Here is a 17,682-nt window from a genome sequence, read left to right on the forward strand (position 1 = left end):
CCTCCTCTGTCCAGGAGAACTTCCTTTTGCTACTGAGACACTCTGTGATGGGTGCTGTCAAGTGGGCAAAGTTCTTGATGAACTTCCTGTAGAAGTTGCTGAACCCTAGGAACCTCTGCACGTCCTTCCGGGTTTTGGGAGCCTTCCACTCCAGCACTGCCTGCACCTTGCTTGGGTCCATCGCTAAGCCTTTGTCTGACAACTTGTACCCCAAAAACTCGACTTCTCTGGCGTGAAACTGACATTTCTCCAGCTTGACCCACAACTGGTGCTTCTGCAGTCTCTTCAGCACTTCCCTGACGTCTCTGACATGTTGCTTCTCATTGTCCGAATAGATTAAGATGTCGTCCAAGAAGGCTACGCAGTTCTTGTACAGCAGGGACCCCAACACGTGGTGCATGAAAGCTTGAAAACAGGCGGAGCCTGACTGTAATCCAAATGGCATAACTAAGTACTCAAAGGCCCCCGGGGGGGTGAACATTGTGGTCTTCCATTCGTCCCCCTCCCTCATCCTAATCAAATTGTAGGCTCCCCTGAGGTCCAGCTTGGTAAAAATCTTCCCCTGCCTCACCCTTGTTAAAATGTCGTCAATCCTGGGCATTGGGAAGGTCACGGGTTCTGATACCAAATTTAACGCCCTGAAATCTATGACCAATCTGGGCTGGTTAGTCCCTTTTTTGTCCACAAAGAACACCGGACTGCCCCCCACCGCCTTTGATTCCCTTATGAACCCCCTCTTCAGGTTCTTGTCAATAAACTCCCGCAACTCCTTCATATCCCTGTCCGACATGGCATACAGTTTACCCACCGGTAGCTGCGCCCCAGGGAGCAAGTTGATTTGGCAGTCAAAGGGCCTATGTGGGGGTAGTCTATCTGCCTCCTTCTCGCTGAAGACCTCCTGCAGGTCAGCATATTGTGATGGCACCTCTCCCCTTTCGGCTCCACAGCTATCCCAGCCACCCTGGCCACGGTCATCCTTGGGGTTTCTCCCCCTAGACAGTGTTCCAAGCAGTAAGCGGACCCAAAGGTGACCGTTCTCTGATGCCATGCCACCACTGGATCATGTTGTGCTAGCCAGCTCATCCCTAATATTATTGGGGGCCCTGCCAGTGAGGCTACGTGAAAGGCGATAGTCTCCGTGTGCCTGGAAACCCTCATTCTCATTGGTGGGGTCTGGTGCGTTACTTCCCCTCCCAGAAGCTCCCTGCCATCAATGGTGGTTACTTGCAAGGGGAAATCCAGGGGCAGCAGGTGGAGCTGGTGCTCTAGTGCAAAGTCCTTGTTGAAGAAATTGCAGGAACTGCCTGAATCCAACAGCCCTTTCACCTTGACTGGGTGCCCATTTGGGAGTTCTAGCACCATTTCTATGGCTATAGCCGCCCTGGGGGGTCTGGTTTGGGCACTTCTATTGGTTGCTGGCCTGGCTGCTGTGCCCGCTGAGTGGCAGCCAAGCTTTGGCGTTTCCCTGCTCCTTTACCATCTCCTCCTCACCCCCTGCAGCTCCCACCATCCCTTGCCAGGCTTTTCTTTGTGGGCAGACCCTGGCAAAATGTCCTGGCCGCTGGCAGAGAAAACACTTATTGGTGGTTTTCCCATCCTTTCCCTCTCTCTTGCGACCTTCACTGGAGTTTGAAATCTCCCGCGCGCGCGCCCCATCTATTTCCATGGGCTCCGCCGGCGGGGAAGGCTGCCTTGGTATTTCAGGAATGCGGTAGTCACGGTAACATTGCTCTCTCCCTTCCTGCTTCTCCTGGGCCCGCGCTTCCTGCCTTACACCAATCGCAAGCACTGCCTTGGTCAGCTGATCCATCGACTGCAGGCGGGGTGCGCGGGAAAGCTCGTCCTTCACCGTTGGGGACAACCCCTCCTCGAACAGCATTTGAATGGGTTCCGAGTCCAAATTCCACCCGAGCCGGTGGACTAACATGGCAAAGCGTGACCAGTAGTCTCTAACTGACTGGTTCCCCTGTTTGCAACCTATCAGTTCCCGCCGATTCACACTTTGCTGTACATCACTGGAATACATCGCATCCATCACCTGGAAGAATTTCCTCAGGTCTTTCAAGGCGGCATTCTGCGTTGCCATTAGGGGCCTAATCCAATCTCTGGCCCCATCCTGCAGATGTCCCACAATATAAGCAACCCTCTCCCCATCGTCTGCAAAATCATTCTGTTGCAGTTCCAAAATGTACTCTATTTCCGTTCGGAATGCACTGTAGTCCTGGGGTTTCCCTCCAAACTTGTGTACCAGTCCCGGTACCTTCCTTGCTATGGGGGTGGGTCTGACCTGAGCATCCTGAGCCCGCCTTTCGTCCAGCCGCGCCGTCAGCAGAGCTACATGCTGTTCCAAATCTCGGTTCCTCTCCACCAGATTTTGCCCTCCAGTGGCGCCAGCTTCTCCGGTTTTGCTCATGATGCTGCCTGCCTGTCGCTGTGCACGAGCGACGTCAGGGACTGACGGATTGCTGTAATGTGTATGGGTTGCTTGTGCGTAAGTTGCCGCTTCTCCAGGCTTTGTTGCCTTGCTAAACCTTTCAGTCTGGGCAGCCCTTCACTTCGTGGCTGCCTCAGTCGCTAGCAGAATCCGTCAGTGGGCGTTTCTTAAATCTTTTCCAACATAAACGTTGTTTGACACCCAGTCTCCTCCTACTCTCTCTGCGCTGAAGTCTTCTGCGCAGGGTGGGCATGGGTAGCGGAGGACCTGTGCTCTCCCCGCTGGTGTCCGGTGAAGAGTCCTGGAGCCCTCTCGCCGATTCCCCCATCAGCCCCTCTATATCCCTGGTGTTGCGCTGATTTGCTTCCCCATCTGCGGAGCTGCCTCTCTCCCTGCTGGGCCCTTCTCCAGCATCATTTGAGAGCCTTCCCTCCGCCTCTAGCTCCGATGTCAGTTCCCTGACAGGAGTGGTATCTACAAATATGGACAAGGCACAAAGACAGGTAGTCACTAAGGATGGTAGACTACTGAAAACCTTTTTTGAGATGACAGACAATTTGGATTTAGTTGATATCTGGAGAACAAAGAATCCCTTGGCTAGAGAGAGAACCTTCTTCTCTGAAGCCAAAATTACATGGACAAGAATTGATCAAATATGGGTAACTAGAGGAATGGCACCAAAGATAAGAAAAGTGGAAATTTGTCCAAAAACCTGCTCCGACCATAATGCTGTGAAGATGGAGATGAAACTAACACCAACTGCCTCTTTCTTTCTTTTTTAAAAAAACGATATTTATTAACGTTTCAAAGAAGAAATTACATAAATAAAAAAGGGGGGAGAAAAAGAAATAAAAAGGAAAAAAAATACAGAATACAGAAAAAAGATAAAAAACACTTAAAAAACACATCAATCTTCCATGCCTTACATTTCATTTCCTTACTTCCCCGGACCTCCTCACACCTCCCTTTTTTGTATTCCAGTTCTGTTAGTTAATTCAGCAATTCCTTTCCCTCTTTGTTTTTGTCTTAATCCTTTAACTTAATATATTATAACTTTGAATTTTCACCTGTTAACAATCCATTTTTACATAAACCTTTATAACATTACTGCTAAAACCACATAACTTCATTCTGACATCATTCTAACATTCTTTAATTTTGCAATATTTCTGTAAATAGTCTTTAAATTTCTTCCAATCTTCTTCCACCGACTCTTCTCCCTGGTCTCGGATTCTGTCAGTCATTTCCGCCAGTTCCATATAGTCCATCACCTTCATCTGCCATTCTTCCAGGGTGGGTAGATCTTGTGTCTTCCAGTACTTTGCAATAAGAATTCTTGCTGCTGTTGTGGCATACATAAAAAAAGTTCTATCCTTCTTTGGCACCAATTGGCCGACTATGCCCAGGAGAAAGGCCTCTGGTTTCTTCAGGAAGGTATATTTAAATACCTTTTTCATTTCATTATATATCGTCTCCCAGAAAGCCTTAATCCTTGGGCACGTCCACCAAAGGTGAAAGAATGTACCTTCAGTTTCTTTACATTTCCAACATTTATTGCGTGGCAAGTCCCCTCCCCCATATGAAATGAAGACACTGGACACAGTATTTAAGGTTAATGGGCATAAAAGGCCACAACTTTATTGATTACAGAATTGGAAGGTATTGGCCGTGGGAGTCCTGTTGAAGTACGCCAACTAGGATCCCAACGGGTGTCACCGCTCTGGGGCGTGCCGGAGGCCCTTACCTCCCTAGGTTTCGGACAAGGCAACGCCCCCCGGAGTCCTCTACCGGACTACCCTTTTCTTTTGGGGAAGGTGATGGGGTTTCCTTCCCCCCTTCATTTGCATAACAATTGACCCCTGCCAATGCCTAACCGCCACTCGAGCGAAGCTCGCCGCCAATACCTTCAAGCCTGTAACCAACTCCTAATCCCTGCTATGATGTCCCCCAACCAGATATCGTTTCCAACGTCAGATAGATGCACGCCATCGCATCTGTAGAGGGCCTCGTTGCTGTACTGGATGCCAGGGTGGCCGATGACACACCCGCCCAGAGCCGCCACTCTACGCTCCACGGCCCGCTGCAAGACCTTTCTTGCCTTATTGACTCCAACCGGGCTCAAGCAATCCCTCCATGTCCTCCTCTCAAGCAACGAGGACCACAAAATAGTCACGTTTGGGTAAACCGCCATCAATTCTGCAAAGTCGTCAAAAACGTTCCATCTCAAGTCAATAGCTTTGCGGTACGCTAGGTCATTTCCCCCCAACTGTATAACCAGGGCATCAGGTGGGCCCTCGGAGGCAGCTCTCGCCATCACAGCTGGCTTGAATTCGCACCAACGCATGCCTCTTCTCACCATCCAGGTCAACTGGACACCCGCTGGCAAGTTCAAGTTTTTACCCAGCCCGGTACTCATTGCACGCAGCCTGGCCCAATGCACGATACTATGGCCTACCAGCCAGATGTGTACCCCTCGGCATTCTGAAAAGGAAATAGACAGGGAAAGCGAGGTCAGGCGTGCACCCACTGGTCATAAAGTCCCTCTTACATAAGCTCTGAATGCATTCGACTTCCAGCGGCCCAGATCCTTTATCCTCTCTGCGGAGAGACCAAGATGCATCGCCAAGCCAAGCCAAGCCAAAATGTTTATTCGGCTTTACGCCCATCATAAAGCACAACACACAAAACAAATCAAATAAAACAGTGGTCTCGTACAAGCCACAAGTAATATAACACAATTCACAGCACACAAGGACAAATATTGGCAAATCAAAACAAAAATTTAAGATTAAAGTTAAAAATTTAGGCACTACGCTAAAATCAATATCTGATGTCAATATCAAAAATTCTTATAACTATCAATAATCAGCTAACATTCCATTCCGTCTCTTGTACGAGAGGACGGCTGTTAGGAATTTAGCAACCTGTAGAGTAATATAAGGATCTACATCTTGAAGAACCCAGGCAAGCTGTAGGTCTACTGGTTTGTCAGCCATAGGCTGGATTATGGAGTTTAGTATACTAGCACGAGCTGAACTGTACATAGGGCAGATAAACATAACATGATGTAAAGATTCAGATGTTTTCATTTCACAAGCACACATTGAAGGGACTTGGCCCTTAGTGAATCTATGTCTCAGCACGTTTGTTGGAAAAACATTGAACCTGGCTCTAATGAAGGCATATCGGTGAGATGCGGCTATAAGCGATGTTAAGTAGGACAGAGCACGATAGATAGGGGTTATGCCGAGATTTAACGGCGAGCAGGCTCCACCACCAGCTAAGAAATTTTGGTATAGCTCCACATCATCCAGCCTTTGATTTATACACCTTTTTGCCGCGTTTAGATCCAGTTTGAGCAATTCCGTGGGCGAGATCTCATAGGACAGCAATTTGGCATGGATTTTTCCTGACCACAAATTTGTGAAGTCATCCCGCCACATGCATTGAATGAGATAGTGGTTCGGGAGTTTATGCCATAGGGATATCCAATAAATCAAAACTCTCCTCCATAAAACTAACTCCACTGAGGGGATCTTCATTTCTAAGCGAATAGCCGCATTACTTACGCATGTTGGTAGTTTTAAAAGTCGGCGTAAGAATTGGCTTTGAAGCGACTCTAAAGGTGAGAGGTTTGCAAAGGCAGCCCATAAAGGTGCAGCATAGGCCATTGTGGCCATCACTTTGATGCTATACACTTTCAAGGCTGCAGGGATGAATAAGGCCCCCTCAGAGTAGAAAAAACGGAGGAGGGAGTGTGATAGGGCTTTTGTCTTGTTTTGAAGATATTCAACGTGCGCTTTCCACCCTAAATTATATTGAAAATAAATTCCTAAATATTTAAATTGATGTACTTGTTCGATTTTCGTGCCCTCCAATTTCCATGAATATAATTTTCGACTCCTTGAAAATATCAGTACTTTGGACTTGGTGTGGTTGATAGACAGATGATTAGAATGGCAATATGACGCAAAAATCTTTAGTGCCCTCCTTAAACCCACTCTGGAGTAAGAGAGTAGTACCGCATCATCTGCGTAGAGAAGTAAAGGACAACGATAATCTGCTATACGGGGGGTGTGGATAAATTTTTGTGAGTCGATTAATGGGTTCCTCATATCACTGATAAAGAAGTTAAAAAGAAGAGCCGCTAAAATACAACCCTGGCGTACACCCTTATTTACTGGCACTGGGTTAGTTAGGTCTCCAGCAGGGGATATTCTTACCCTGGCCACGGACCCGGCATGAAGTTGGGAGATAAGCCACAGGAGCCTTCTATCTATTCCCCAGCAGGCAAGTTTATCCCATAGTAATTGCCTCGGAATACTATCAAACGCAGCTTTCAAATCTATGAAGGCTGCGCAAAGTTGGCCCCGTCGAGGTGTCGAGTATTTCCGGGCTAAGTGATAAAGAATAATTGCCTGATCTGTTGTGGATCGGTTTAATCTAAATCCAGCTTGCTCATGCCCAATCAGGTCAGCCTCAACTGACCACTTCATCAACCTTGCCAGCAAAAAACGGGCATATATTTTCCCAATGGACGATAGCAGACTGATATTCCGGTAATTCCCTGGGTCACCGGGAGGGCCTTTTTTGTAGATAGGAATTATAATGGCCTCCTTCCACGTTCCTGGTATTAAGCCCGTGGCATTTATTGCGTCAAACGTTTTAGCTAAAATCCCTGCCCACCATGCAGAATGTAGCTTTATAGCCTCAACAGGGACCAAATTTGGCCCAGGGGCCTTACCAGTTTTCAGCTCAGCTATCAATTCTAGGATTTCAGCAGGGTCGGTATTGGGCCAGACGGGAAGGGGATTAGAAGGTCTCCAGTGAGTGGCCGGAGCTTCTGCCACTGAGAAATATTTTCTCAGGAACTGCTCCCATGTAGGGGCCGGGATCACCGTTAAGGGGTATTTCGTGTTTCTTCCCTTTATTAAGGACCAAAATTTCCGGGAGTTATGAGATTTTGAGGCAGAAATTATAGTCTGCCAGCGATTTAAATGCCATTCCCGTTTGGCCGATTTCTGGGCCTGTTTGTATGCTTTTTTAGCCAGGGAATAAGATGGAGGTAAGGCCAGAGCGCCGGAAAGTTTATAGTCATTATATATTGTATGTAGATGGAGTCTGGCTAGTTTACAAGCAGAGTTGAACCAAGGGGCGCCAAATTTAAAATAATCGTTTTTAACTCCATAGGTTGGGGAAGTAAAAAAGCGAGTTAAAACTTCTATCAGGCAAGAGAAAAAATTCATACAGGTAATAGGATCACGCGGGACTATTCCTACGTCCGGCTGATCACCAGGAAACTTTTCTCGGATAAAATCCGTATATCTATGGGCGAGGGCAGGGGACCATCTAATCCCCTTTATTTTAGTGGACGGCTCCACAATCACTGGGATTGGGTGGGAGCGCTCGAGCAGGTGCCAGTCAACACATAACTTGGTTGTCAGGGGAAGATGGTCACTAAATTGGGCATTATCAATTTTAAAAGAGGTGACATTCAAAAATAGATCCCGGGAAACCAATACATAGTCAAGAACACTGTTTGATTTTAACCCCAGGTGGGTGAACTCTCCTGGTATATCTGGAGGACACCTACCATTTAGTATAATTAAATTAAGGCGTAAAGTCACCTGATAAAGCATCACTCCCGCCTTATTGACTTTTACATCCTTTGATATTCTAGTGGGGATATATACTAGATCGTAGGTTTGAGCGCCGGGGTCGACCCACCATTTAGACTTTATAAGAGCCTCCCGATTTGAGGCTATCCGAGCGTTAAAATCGCCTCCAGTAATGGAGGGGACATTAGGATATTTAAGATAACAAGAAAGTAAAAAATCCTCTAGGGATTCCCATCTAGAAGTAAGATCAGCTGCTAACCCTCCCGGGGGGAAATAGACATTTGTAACTGTCAGAGCTGCTTGAAGATCCTAGCTCACAGAGGATCACGCTAGCCAGCGATCATTAAGTAAAAGTCTTTATTGAATTACAGTTTCCATTCTCACGCTGCTGCGCGCAACTCTACGTCTAGTAGCTAGATCGGCGAAGCTCCGTCTGAGTCTCCGCCCCGTGTGCACCAACTTAATATCCTAGCCTTGCTCCACCTTTTCCGCCTGACTGTCCTCCTCTGGGTCCCTCTACCCCCCGGGGCTTCTTCCTTCCGGGATTCTTCTGACGCTGACCCGGACCCTCCTGCCTCCTTGCACCGGGCTTTAGGACCTGGTTCCCTTTCGGGGCTGCTTACTGCGCCGCCTTCCTCTGCATTTGAACTTGGCGCGCGCGCCCAACCTTCCACTTTCCTCTTAACCGTTTCTTCGCTCCCCGATGGAGGTGTGGCCACTCCTGACTCATGCCCTCCCTCCTGTGGTGAGCTGCCAGCGCTTCCCCCCTGGCTCCCTTCCTCTTCCCTGCTTCCTGGCGGTGACGCTGGTCCCGATTTCCAGCTGCTCCCCCCTGAGTCCCCTCTGGCTCTATCTTCCTGGGGTGCCCCCCTAGACTCCCCCCTTGCCCTGGCCACTGGTGCTCCTTTCTGTGAATCCTCTGATTCACTGGAAAGACTAGGAGATCTCGGGTCGTCGTCATCACTCATCTTTTCTTCTGCCTCCTCCCCTTCGCTCTCTGTTTCCTCCCTTGCCCGTGCCTCTGCTCCTAAACCCCTGACATCCATCCCCCCCTCGAAGCCCCCCATTCCCCCCTCCCCTCCTTCCGGTGCTGGAGCTGGGGGCTGCTGTTGCAAAGGGACGAACGTCGGATATCGGTCGCTTCCCGTGGCGGGCCTCCATCTGAAGTCTCGCGGGTCTTCCTCCCTGCTCTCGTCGACAACGGTCACCTCCGCTTCCATCTCTGTGCCGCCGTGCTCGAAACCAGGGTCGTCCCCGAAAACGTCCATGTCCGTCTCTCCCTCACTTCCTCCTGGCGGTGTTGCTCGTCCTGGGCCTTCCAGCCACCGTCTGCGGAACTGCTCCTCTGGTCTATCGTCCCACCAATACGAGGGTTCTGATGCAGATCCCGAGGGTGACCCCTCCGGGGAACGGACGTCTTGTGTCGGGTCCTCGTCCGAGTCGAACCCCCGGAAAGTGCTGGCCGAAAGCGTGGGCTTGAAAAGCCAGTCGTCGAAAAAGTCTGCTGGCATAGGTCTATGGGGGAAGAGGGCATGAAACTCGTCTTTGAGGAGAGGTTCGTCCAAGGCGTAGCCCGGCACCCAGCTGTTCGCACTGGCCGGGGTGCCCTCCTTGGCGAGAAAGTATTCTACCCCCTCTTCCCCCCATCTGGAGTCCAAAATCTCCGTGACTTCGTTGATGCGCTCCTTCTGTGCCACTCCCGCGTGCCCTGTTCTGTCTCTGACCGGACTCGGCGCCGTTCCGGGTTCCTGGAACCTGTGCGGTGCCTTGTAGGGAGTGAGCACCGATCTGTGGAATACCGGATGCATTCTGGAACCCTCCAGAAGTGCCAGTCTGAAAGCTACCGGATTGACCTGCTCTTCGACTTGGTAGGGCCCCAGTTGTTTATGCCCTAGTTTCTTCTTGGCCAACGACCTGGCCGGCACTGCGTGGGCTGCTAACCAAACCCAGTCTCCCACGTGGAGCTCTTCGCCAACCCTTCTGTGCTTGTCCGCTTGTACCTTGTATGCGTGCTTGGCCAGCTCCAGGTGGCGCCTCAGCTGATCGTGGACTTCCTGCAGCTCCGACGCGAACGCATCTGCTGTCTGCGGCTCCCCCTCCCCCATTCTTTCCAGTCCCGGGAAGGTTCTGGGGTGCCTCCCGTTGTTGGCGAAGAACGGCGTGACCCCCGTGGACACGTGCTTCGTGTTGTTGTAGGCGAACTCGGCAAGCGGCAGGTAATCCACCCACGTCGCAGGCTGTTGATTTGCATAACATCTCAGGTACTGCTGCATGATGGCATTGACCCGCTCCGCTTGCCCGTTGGTCTGCGGGTGTCTCGCCGACGCCAGGTTGATCTTGACGTTCAGGAAGCCCATCAGCTTCTGCCAGAAATTCGAGATGAACTGCCGCCCCCGGTCGGACAGAATAGACCGTGGCAGACCGTGAACCTTGAACACGTGGTCTATGAACAGTTTGGCGGTTTGCTCCGCCGTGGCCACCTTAGCACACGGAATGAAATGCGCCATCTTGGAAAACAGGTCCACCACCACCAGCACTGCCGTCTTGCCCCTCGAGCTGGGCAGATCCGTGACAAAGTCCAGAGCCACCCTTTCCCAAGGTTCGACCGGAGTTTGCAGCGGTTCCAACAGTCCGGCCGGCGGTTTGTGCACTGGTTTGGCCCTCTGGCAGGTGTCACACCTCGCCACGTAGTCTGCGACCTCCCCTCTCATTCCAGGCCACCAGAAATCCCTGGCTACTAATTCCACCGTCTTCTCCTTGCCAAAGTGCCCGGCCGTGGGCGCGTCGTGCAGCTGCTGCAGCACCTTGGCGCGAAGGTCGTCTCCCGGCACGTAGATGGCCCCTTTACGGATGAGCAATCCATCTCGTAGCTGGAAACCGTCGGCCGCAGCCGTGCCCCTTTGCACCTCTGCCATCTTTGCTTGCGCGAAGGAGTCATCCTGCAACGCTCGTCGCACCGCCTCCAGGTCCACGGTGGCCGCGGCGCACGCCCATACTGTTGGTGCGAAGATGTGCATGGCGGCCGCTGGCGTTGCGTCCTCCAGATACTGTGGCTTACGGGAGAGGGCGTCCGCCATGATGTTAGTGTCCCCCGGGACATACTCTATGCGGAAGTCGAAGTTCGCAAAAAACTCAGCCCAACGTATCTGCCTCTGGTTTAGGAACTGTGCCGTGCGCCAGTGCTCCAGATTCTTGTGGTCCGTGCAAACCTGCACCGTGTGCTTGGCGCCGATCAGGAAGTGCCTCCACGCTTTGAACGCTGCATGAATGGCCAGCAACTCCCTGTCCCAGATGGTGTAGTTCTGCTCGGACTTGCTGAGCTTCCTGGAGTAAAACGCTGCCGGTCGCCACACCCCCTGCTGGTCCTTTTGCAACAGGACCGCCCCCACGGCTCTGTCCGAGGCGTCTGTCTCCACCCTCATCGGCCTGCTGGGGTTGACGTGAAGCAGCTGCTCTTCCGACGCGAAGAGACGCTTGAGTGCCTGAAAGGACTGCTCCGCCTCCTCTGTCCAAACGAACTTCTTTTTCTTGGAGCTAAGCGTGTCTGTGATGGCCGCTGTCTGCATAGCGAAGCCCTTGATAAACTTGCGATAGAAGTTCGCAAAGCCGACAAACCTCTGGACCTCCTTCCGGTTGCGTGGACTCTTCCAATCCAATACCGCGCGAACCTTGGCGCTGTCCATGGCGAGCCCCTTGTCAGACAACTTGTAGCCCAGAAAATCCACCTCCGTCACGTCAAATTGGCACTTCTCCAGCTTGGCGTAGAGCCTATGTTGCTTTAGTCTGGTCAGCACTTCCTTGACGTGTCTGTCATGCTCCTGCTGCGATTCCGAAAAGATCAGGATGTCATCTAAGAAACAGACGCACGTCTTGTAGAGAAGTCCCGCCAACACGTGATGCATGAAAGCTTGAAAAACGTGGGAGCCATTTTGCAATCCAAAGGGCATAACTCTGTATTCGTAGGTACCCAGTGGCGTGAACATGGCCGTCTTCCACTCATCTCCCTCCCGCATACGAATGAGGTTGTACGCCCCTCGCAGGTCTAACTTGGTGAACACTTTCCCCTTCCGCACCTTCGCCAGGAGGTCGTCGATTTGGGGCATGGGGAAGTCCGACGGCTTGGTCCCATTGTTTAAAATGCGATAGTCCACGACCAGTCTTTTTTGGGGCGTGTCTCGCTTTTTAACAAAGAATACTGGACTGCCCCCCGCTGCCTTGGACTCTCGGATGAAACCGCGCTCCAAATTATGATCTATGAACTGTTTGAGTTCCTGCAGCTCGTCCTCTGACATGGAATACAGTTTCCCCTTAGGCAGCGCCACCCCCGGCAGCAGGTCAATCTTGCAGTCATATGGTCTGTGAGGGGGTAGCCTGTCTGCCTCCTTCTCGCAGAAAACTTCCAAAAATTCTGCGTACTTGTGGGGAATCGCTTGCAGCGTGCCTAGCAGCAGCTGTGACTCCTCTTCCTCTCCTTCCTGCCGGGGCACGATGCAGTGTTCAGCACAAAAGGAAGAGCCGAAGATCAGCTGCCTCTGGTACCAAGCCAGCGTTGGGCTGTGCTTGTCCAGCCAACTCATTCCCAATACAATGGGCGTATCCGATAGTTGAGTGACATTGAAGCTGATGATTTCTTTGTGATTTCCAAGTCGCATCGCCATGGGCGGCGTCTGCTTCACCACTTGCCCCCCTAGCAACTCCCTGCCATCCACCGTGACAACCTGCAGGGGCAGTGTGGCCGGCAGCAACTGTATAGCGTGCTTGTCGACAAAGTCCTGCCCTATAAAGTCCGCGTTGCTGCCCGAGTCAACTGTGATGGGCACGTCAGTGGTGATTCCATTGGGCAGCTGGAGAGATGCGGTGAGCCTCACCACTGGTTTGGGCGGGAGGGGGTTCACGGGCTGTAAAACCTCTGGGGACTGCGTCACTAACACGTCTGGCTGGGCCCCAGGGCCTCTTCCTCCAGCCAGACTGCGTCGTTTCCCTGCTGTGGTCCCCCTTGCTGCGTTGCTGCAGTCACCATTGCCGAGGCTGCAGTAAGCTTGTGGAGCCTCTGGGGACACTCTTTTGCCATATGCCCTGGCTCCTCACAGACGTAACACTTCCTGTTCCCTCTAGGAGGCTTCGCTTTCACTGCTGCCGGTGCTAGGGCTCTGGTTGCTGACTGAGCCCTTGCACCTCCAACCTCCATAGGTTCGGCTCCTCCTCCTGGCGGAGGCGTGGATTGCGCCCGCGCTGCTTCTCTGGGAAGGAAGGAGGGGCCCCTGGCTGGTTCGCGCCCTCCACGCCCTTCGTCCCTGCTCCACGGACGTTCTTCCAGCCTCACCCCCACTGCCAGTGCCCTCTGAACGACCTCCTGGGTGGTTCGGGGTCTCTCCCCCCTCGCGATCTCATCTTTAATCGAGTTGTGCAGCCCCTCCCAAAAGAGGTCTCTTACAGGAGCCGAATCTCTGTCCCATTCCAGGGCACTGACCAAGGCGAAAAAGCGGGCATGATACTGCCTGACGCTGGCCCTCCCTTGTCTCAGCCCATGCACCTCCTTCCGTGCAAGATCCACGTCAATACTTGATAAAAAACACCCATCCATCGCTTTAATAAAGGCATCTGCATTCTGGAGCGCCGGATCCTTATCTCTCCATAAATTGCGTAGCCATGCTTTAGCATCCCCATGCAAATGGGACATGATGAATCCCACTCTCTCTTGCTCATCTCTAAAGTCTTTATGCAGCAGTTGCAGTGCGCACAGTACGTCGGCTCTAAAGTTGGGGTACTGTTGCAGGTTCCCATCGAAGTGAGAGACCAGCCCGCCTGTCCGTCTCGCCAACCCAATTCCCTCCTGCCGGGGTGTCTGCTTTGTCAGCACGTCTAACCTGACCTGGAGATCCCTGCAGGCGGCAGCTGCCTCCTCCTCTCTCTTCCTGGATGCGAGAGCCTCGGCATTCAGTTGTGCCACTGCTTTTCTGAGTTCCTCTATCTGCTGCTCAGCCGTCATGTCGTCTGCCGTTCGTGAGCTCGCTAGTAGGCACCTGTTTCTCTCCCCTCCTCGAGGCTGTAGATGCCCACAATCGGGAGACGGAGCTTACTGTCAGAGCTGCTTGAAGATCCTAGCTCACAGAGGATCACGCTAGCCAGCGATCATTAAGTAAAAGTCTTTATTGAATTACAGTTTCCATTCTCACGCTGCTGCGCGCAACTCTACGTCTAGTAGCTAGATCGGCGAAGCTCCGTCTGAGTCTCCGCCCCATGTGCACCAACTTAATATCCTAGCCTTGCTCCACCTTTTCCGCCTGACTGTCCTCCTCTGGGTCCCTCTACCCCCCGGGGCTTCTTCCTTCCGGGATTCTTCTGACGCTGACCCGGACCCTCCTGCCTCCTTGCGCCGGGCTTTAGGACCTGGTTCCCTTTCGGGGCTGCTTACTGCGCCGCCTTCCTCTGCATTTGAACTTGGCGCGCGCGCCCAACCTTCCACTTTCCTCTTAACCGTTTCTTCGCTCCCCGATGGAGGTGTGGCCACTCCTGACTCATGCCCTCCCTCCTGTGGTGAGCTGCCAGCGCTTCCCCCCTGGCTCCCTTCCTCTTCCCTGCTTCCTGGCGGTGACGCTGGTCCCGATTTCCAGCTGCTCCCCCCTGAGTCCCCTCTGGCTCTATCTTCCTGGGGTGCCCCCCTAGACTCCCCCCTTGCCCTGGCCACTGGTGCTCCTTTCTGTGAATCCTCTGATTCACTGGAAAGACTAGGAGATCTCGGGTCGTCGTCATCACTCATCTTTTCTTCTGCCTCCTCCCCTTCGCTCTCTGTTTCCTCCCTTGCCCGTGCCTCTGCTCCTAAACCCCTGACAGTAACCAATAAAGAGAAGTTTCCACCAGAGATCAGTCCGGTAATAGCATAAGGCGGAAATGCGTGCACTAGTGAAAGTTTAGCCTGAAGTTTAAGGGAGATACCAATTGTAAGGCCACCTTTAGGGCGGCCACCATTCATTGACGGGCTAGCAGGCAGACATATAAACTCAAAGCCATTTAACTCAATTTCCTCCACCACCCAAGTTTCTTGTAATAGTATGATAAGAAAGGAATTAATATATTTTTGGAATTCTGGATCTGATTTTTTACTTTTCCATCCAGCAATGTTCCAACTTAATATTGAAGGCTGGGGTTTCCTCGTTCCTCCAATTGACTGTCATTCGGAAGGTTGGCTCAACTTTAATACGGGAAGAGGGGAGCCAATAAAGAAATCAGTTATCTTCCTCTAATGAAAAACCTCTCGTAAAAGCTGAGTGGGAGGATTTACAAGGTTGTCTGACTGTTGAACTTGGCCACTCGATCTACTAGGAGTAGGACCTTGAGCAGGGGCGGCCCCCTTTTCCAAAAGAGTTTGGTGGGCCACCCGGTGTGGTCCATCTATCTCGTCAGAAGTTTGGTCTCTCTGTAGCCTGCTACTGGTCTTTTGGGCTACTTGATTTATGTGGCCTGTTGGATCTTCAATCAGTTCCGTCACTGGTCTTGCTGTTGAATCCATAATACTCCGCAAAGAGGAATAAGGCTGGGCGAGTGGGCTATTTGGGAAGGTTGGCAAAGGCACCTCTTCTCTTGATTGGTCAGTGCTATAAGAAGGTTCCAGGTCTGGCATCGATGAATGTGTAGAAGGGGATTTTTCCTGTTGTGTGCTGCTTTCTTCAAGTATGTTTATCAAGGGACGGTCATGTAAATCTATTAAGAGCACGGAGGGTTGTTCTGGTTGGAGGGAAGGACTGGTAGTTGCTTCTTGGGGTTGTATCTTATCCTCCATTACCGATATACATTTAGCATTAGATATTGTGATATCCATATGAACTGGTTCTTCTAGGATGTCATGCTCGCTGTACATAGGTATTCTGGTGCTGAGCTTCCTGATAAGTTGGGTTTTAAGCAATTCGAGCCTATTAATAATTTCTTTTTGTTCCACCGCTGGTAAATCTGCAAAGGAGGCAATGAGTTTGATCTCTTCTGGTGGTGTCAGGCCACTTTCCGGATGGTCATTGTTCTTTGCTAGGGGAGTGGAGGCCACATGACTCATCTCCTGGGGGAGAACACCCACTCCGGTGTCCACTGGTGGATCGGGTTTAGCAGATTTTAAGCCCTCTTTGGTTATTGCCTCCAACAGTAGGGGTTTAGGCGTAGGGTCTATAAAGGCTCTCGTTGGTGCTATCCCACAGCGAAACAAAAATGCTTTCCTTCGTAATATGATAGCGGGAAGTTTTGTGGATTGGAACGCAAGCAGGACTCTCTGTGATTTATGATGATAGACAAGGGGGAGGACTGCACAGAGGTCAATTTTTTTTGTGGATTGGAACGCAAGCAGGACTCTCTGTGATTTATGATGATAGACAAGGGGGAGGACTGCACAGAGGTCAATTTGTGTTGCCTCCATATTTAAAAGCACCATTAGGAGTTCCTTGGCACCGCCCAGAGTTCTCCATCTTGGGTCCCCATTTTGTATAGTTAGGCACACTTTCCTTGGTGTTAAAATCAAGGATTGATGACCTAATTGAAGGTTAAGGTTGTATTTAAATTTGTCAGTACGTTTGTTATTTAAGGACAAACTCCTCGTCCCCTTCCTCTCTTCAAGAGACTTAACACCGGCTGACGCTGGAGAAGTAGTAACTAGCTTTTGTTGGAGGCTGTGCAGCTGGGACGAAAGATCATCTAGTCTTTTGAATATACAGTGCAAGGTTTTGATTATTAAATGGGACTGTTCAAATGTCATATGATTGGCTGTGCCAAGGACCAGTTCCTCCTTCTGAGGAGAGACTACACTCTTACTGTTGCCCACATTGCTTGTTATTTGAGGTATTATTCGCTCTTCGTCTTTAAGTGCTGACACGCAATCAATCAGAGGGTTAAAACGGTTCTGAGCTTCTACCGTGTAGGAACAATCCAGTAGATTACTCCCTTCCTTAAAGTGACATGGTTCCACCCTTGTTTGCTTTGATCTCGGAAAGGGAATGGGGACTGTCTCCTCCGAATCTCTAAGACGTTTCCCATATCCCATAATTCAGATATCGAGTAGAGGGGGGATAGTATTTTAACGTCAACTAAATATTTCCTTCAAGCCTGCCAGCACTTGCAGTGGGGGTATATTTCACTGTCTGTTCATATGAAAGTCAGCGTCTTCACCTTCACCCTCACAGTCCGGCAATTTAGTTCTACAAGGAGACTACCGGTAAGCAACACAGACCATTCCTTTGAAGTCCTACTCCCACCAGGACTAAGACTAATATAAAAAATCCTCCTTCGGAGCTTATCGCAGGGCCCACCGCGGGTCGGTCTCAGATAAAAGGGAAACTCCCGAAGGCCTCACCAGTAGTGTTGGTTTGACTTTCTTCCTCTGTTTGGCCAGCGCTCTGTTCGGAGGTAGATAGTGGCTTCCCTCAACCTGCTCTGCTCCGCCGTACTCCAGTAAAACAATAAAACAATAAAAACAATAAAACAATAAACTAAAAGCAAAGGGAAGCAAGGAGGTGATAAAACAGCTGATAAGACGTTAAAACTGAGAGTTTAAAACCAGGAAGCGGCTAAAAACTACTTTAAAAACTACTTAAAAGCTTAACTAAAAGGAGAGGAGTCTGACTAGGCTGCTGTGTCCGTCGCCATCTTGGC

At 50.9% G+C, this 17,682-nt stretch overlaps 1 long non-coding RNA gene across 1 annotated transcript; it reads left to right on the forward strand.

The window, feature by feature from the left end:
• The first annotated feature begins 5,060 nt into the window (after positions 1-5,060).
• LOC310697735 lies at positions 5,061-17,416 on the forward strand. Its single transcript, XR_014521177.1, has 3 exons — positions 5,061-8,335; positions 14,887-16,351; positions 16,433-17,416. It is a non-coding gene; the product is annotated as an uncharacterized lncRNA (long non-coding RNA).
• Positions 17,417-17,682: the final 266 nt, after the last annotated feature.

This window comes from Podarcis liolepis (genome assembly GCF_965112155.1).
Source record: "Podarcis liolepis genome assembly, chromosome: W".
Lineage (NCBI taxonomy): Eukaryota > Metazoa > Chordata > Lepidosauria > Squamata > Lacertidae > Podarcis > Podarcis liolepis.